The following is a 4,364-nucleotide window of genomic DNA, read 5'->3' as shown; positions in this document are numbered from 1 at the left end:
ATAGATAGATAGATAGATAGATAGATAGATAGATAGATAGATAGATAGATAGATAGATAGATAGATAAATAACAGCGCGTTGAAAAATGTTTTGAGACTTGGATAAAGGTCTACCTTCTAGCAGGACAATGACCATAAACACAGCTGAAGCAGCACTCCTGTGGTGCCCTACTTTTATATTACTTAATTGTACAGTTTCCTCAAATGACTGGAGTGCTTGAAGATTAACCAGTGGTGGACAAGGCCACCCCCCCGGCCATTATGCCTCATCTTGATAAATTTGCTGCCTCCACTCGCCAGTCGTAACCCTGCGCTGCCTTGCGCAAGCTAAAAAATAAAAAATAAAACCTACTGTATCTCTCTTTTTAGACTTACTGTAACTCATACCCATGTGAATAACGTTCACCAAAAACATTAAGCTTTACTTCCATTCCCTGTTCATTCATTACTCAAATCCCTCAGCTATGGGGGATATCAGTCTGAATTGTAATAAAACTTGTGGTTTGTTTGCCAACRTAGTTTCACACTACTATATTTATCAGTAATCAGCTGGCAGGAATACTCATGACAATGGCCTGAGATCACCAACAAAACATGTTTTAATTACAGTGCTGTAGGCAGATAGTTGAGCGAGCAATGAGAAAAAAATTCATTATAATGCAAATATCTGCCAAATCCTTGTTTACTGTTCTCAGTACTGTAATACCTGCGGTCAAATGTGTTGAATATTAGAAACAGAAGAAGTGTCTGCATTCAGATCTTGTTGTTTCAAATGACTGAGAAGCTCAAGGATTTGTATCAAGTGAAACTACACAAGTCAACAACTGTTAATCAGGGTTATTCATCAATCAACATGTTCTGTTGGAACTTATATTAGTAATTAATGATCAGAGTTGTTCCATTTCATGCAGCAGTCCTCCTGACAGCAAGAGGATAAAGTACCTCATGTTGTTGTGTTAGGTAACAGTACATGCATAAACAATAATGAATCAGACTCGCCTGTTCTTCGTTCCAGAATCATTTAAAGCTTTATAACAAACAYGACACAAAACTTTGTGGATCAGTTGGCTTTTCATCAATAAATCAAAAACACATTTGGTTATTTTTGTGGATTATTAAAGAGCTTTTAGCCAAACCACTTCAATCTGAATGGTCATGTTGCAGTTCATCTAACTTTTACATCACTGAGGTAGGAGAGTATGGATTGATCCAGATATTGATATAATCCAGGTGTGCCCAACCAGTCACTCAGCTGGTTCCCAGTCGCCCGCGAAGCGCAACCTTGCTCTAACAGCAGACAAGCCGGCTCATCAGCTGTTAACAAGGTGACGTGTTCGCTCGCTGAGCTTCATTCTAAATCCGGCAGAAGCGGTGGAGGTGGGAGGAGTTTAAGTAACACATTCCAGCAACGAGCTCCCTCGCCCTCCCCATCTTGTATTCTCACATACGTAGTCTCGCGAGTTTTGGGTGCTGTGAAACAATGCTCCGAACACGATCTCGCAAGACTTTAGGGTCACATGTTCACAACATAGCAGAGAGGCGGAAAAAATGAACGAAAGACGAGCTAACAAGCAAACAAAAACTTATTATTTTCACCTGGAGTGGGAAGAGGTCTCATTTGTAATTCGAGCGCTGCCTTGGCTTGTCAAAAAAGGATAACGTGGAACTGCATTTCTTTCAAAACAATGCACAGATGCTACGAGGCAGATTTCCCCTCCTAACCGAGCTCAGAATAACCAAAGCAAAGGTAAGGCTGCTAATGCAGCCCCGTACCTGCCTCAACACAAAAAAACGTCTTTCAGCAATGACGAAGTTATGAAAGAAGCGTTTGATGCTGCAGACGTGCTTTTCCGTGATTTTAAAAATAAAAGTGAGATTGTGGCTGCTATAAAGATGCGCAGTTGTCCACCGGGATGGATGTGTCCAAATTTGTGTCCGTGTTTCAGCTGGACTGCTCTGGTGTTGAAAATGAGGTTTTGACTCTGCAAAATGACATTGGGATCAAATCCAGAGCAACAAGTYGCATGGATGGAGAGTTCTGCAGTCTGCTGTCAGAGGAAAAGTATCTCACCATCAGAAGAGGTACTTTGGACTTGATTCAGCTTTCTCTCACATGAAAATCATCAAGTCCAAGAACAGATCCACTGATGATCATCTGGAGACCTGCCTGTGCCTCTCATCCACCTCATACTGCCCACCTGAGACCCTGGCGTCCTCCTCTCAGTGTCAGAAGTCCCACTAAGGTAGACGTACATTTATTTTTATATAGCTTGCATAAAAAGTTGTCTCCTCTAGACTTGTCACAATGGGTCTGTATGTTGTTTTTTTTATTACATTTTAGACCAGACTAGTGTGTTATGCAACGACTGGCACCTCTGTGTTATTTATTTATTTATTTTGCAGTTTGGGTGTGCCCTTGTTTTCTGTACCTAGCGTGGCTGTGTGTGTGTCTTGTTTATAGGTGGTGAACCAGGTGGAACTCTTTGAATGGTCTGGAGCCGGCAGTCTGGACCATTGAGGGACTGAGCTCTTCAACACCTACAGATGACATCATCCTGCATGCTGCAGATTGAGGATTGAAATAGTTGGAGATTTGTGAATSTGCACCATCGTAAGTCACTTTTTGTAATAGTATAAACGAGAAAGTTTTATATTGTGTGCTTTGACTTTGAAAAAAGGGCGGTACTCTTGTTGTAGCCAGGTTGACCCTAATTGATAGTTTTTTGTTTTGTTTTTCCTCCCCTGTATGGACAGAAAGAGAGGAGAGTTCTTTGAATAAATGGAGATGAGTTCCCGTGCTCCAAAGTTATTTGGCTCTGGGTTCTTGCACTAGAAAGGGTTTCCAGCCCTCATAGCTCACACATTACAGTGCGTACTAATTGAAGGAGGTAAAAAAATTTATCCTTTTTGTTCGAGCACCACTTTTCTGTTTCTCTGTCAGGAGTTAAGTAAGGATTTTATCATTTCTTTTTTTTTTGTAGGTAAATATATGGTTAAGTAGATAGTTTTGTTTGACAATACTTTACATTCTGTTTTATTTACTTTAAAGAAGTGAGGAGTAAGTAGGGAGATAAAAAATTATGTGCTTTTTTTATACTGAGACTGGACGAGTAGATCTCGGCAAACTGCCAACTTCAAAAGTAGATCTTGGTTCAAAAAAGGTTGGGCACCCCTGGGAATCTCTGCATGTATTCAGCTACAGAACCTTTAACAGACTTAAGATGAATTACCAAAAAGAGCTTTTTGTAAAACTGCCTCTTTAGAACAAAAGAGATGCGAGAGCTGAAGCTGAGTTAATCAATAATGATTTTGATTTAAGGCTTAAATAACAGCCTGAACACCTCCATCTCTCCTGGTTTTAATGGTTTTAAGTTGCTGTATGAACAAGTAGTAGTGATGAAGTGGAGCATGTCAGCAGACTTCATTTACCTAATCTAAGCTTTGCGTTGACTCTCAGTGGAAATGTAATAAATGTAGGCCTTAAAWGCACATTTTAGTTTCCATGAAAAAAACACAGACATTTCAGCAGAGGCTACTGTTTCTCAAAATGCGCCTAAAAGCACAATTACAAGAAAAATCCCAAATTGTTTCAGTTCAACACTTCACATGAACACAAAGGAGATACAAAAGGTGAAGGGAGAGTCGAAAAGGCAATTAAGGGTTCCAGGAAACAGGAAAAAAAAAAGTATTCAAGCATCAAGTAGTTTCTACATGGAAGAACCAGTTGCTGAGCAGATCTAACAAATAGGATTTTAGTTGATAACTTTGACACATGCCCACAGGGTTTTAAGAGTGTGACCGTTTTGGTCTCACATGCTATCAAAAATCTGTCAAGTGTGAAAAAAATGTAATCTGCCAGAGCAGTGGCCCAGCCTGTGTGCATTTCTGTTAATGTCCCCTCACTGGTCGTCTGTGTCACGTCCCAGATTGTTGATCATCTGCTGACAGAGACCCTGCTCTTCTCTGCTTCTCTCAGCTTCAGTCTGATAAACTTCCTGCTCTTTGAGTCTCAGAGTTTCTAGCTTGTGTCTGGTACCTTTGATTGAGAAAATAACTTCTGTTTGTGTTTACATTTGTATCCTGTAATTTGATGCTGTATGCTAGCTTTAAACACAGCACAGTAATTCTCTGTAATAATTTTAAAAAAGCAGTAATCTTTAACACAGAAAAATCAACAAATTATACTTTAGTTGCCAAAAGAAAGAGCAACAGTCAGAGGCAGTCTGTGCTGTATTGTTGCGATTTAGTTTGATTTAGTCCTCCATGCTTTCTGTTCTCACCACGCAATTATCTCGACATTCAGGTTGAGTGTGTGTGTGTGTGTGTGTGTGTGTGTGTGTGTGTGTGTGTGTGTGTGTGTGTGT

At 40.1% G+C, this 4,364-nt stretch overlaps 1 protein-coding gene across 1 annotated transcript in view; it reads right to left on the bottom strand.

Annotated features, from left to right (window-relative positions):
• Window positions 1–4,364, bottom strand: part of hk2 (hexokinase 2) — a 70,540-nt gene that overhangs the window by 10,718 nt on the left and 55,458 nt on the right. The gene's annotated exons all lie outside the window — the stretch shown is intronic.

This window comes from Austrofundulus limnaeus, unplaced genomic scaffold, assembly GCF_001266775.1.
Source record: "Austrofundulus limnaeus strain Quisiro unplaced genomic scaffold, Austrofundulus_limnaeus-1.0 Scaffold618, whole genome shotgun sequence".
Taxonomy (NCBI): Eukaryota; Metazoa; Chordata; class Actinopteri; order Cyprinodontiformes; family Rivulidae; genus Austrofundulus; species Austrofundulus limnaeus.
The sequence above is the reverse complement of the archived record's forward strand: the minus strand, read 5'-3'. Positions and strand labels throughout refer to the sequence as shown.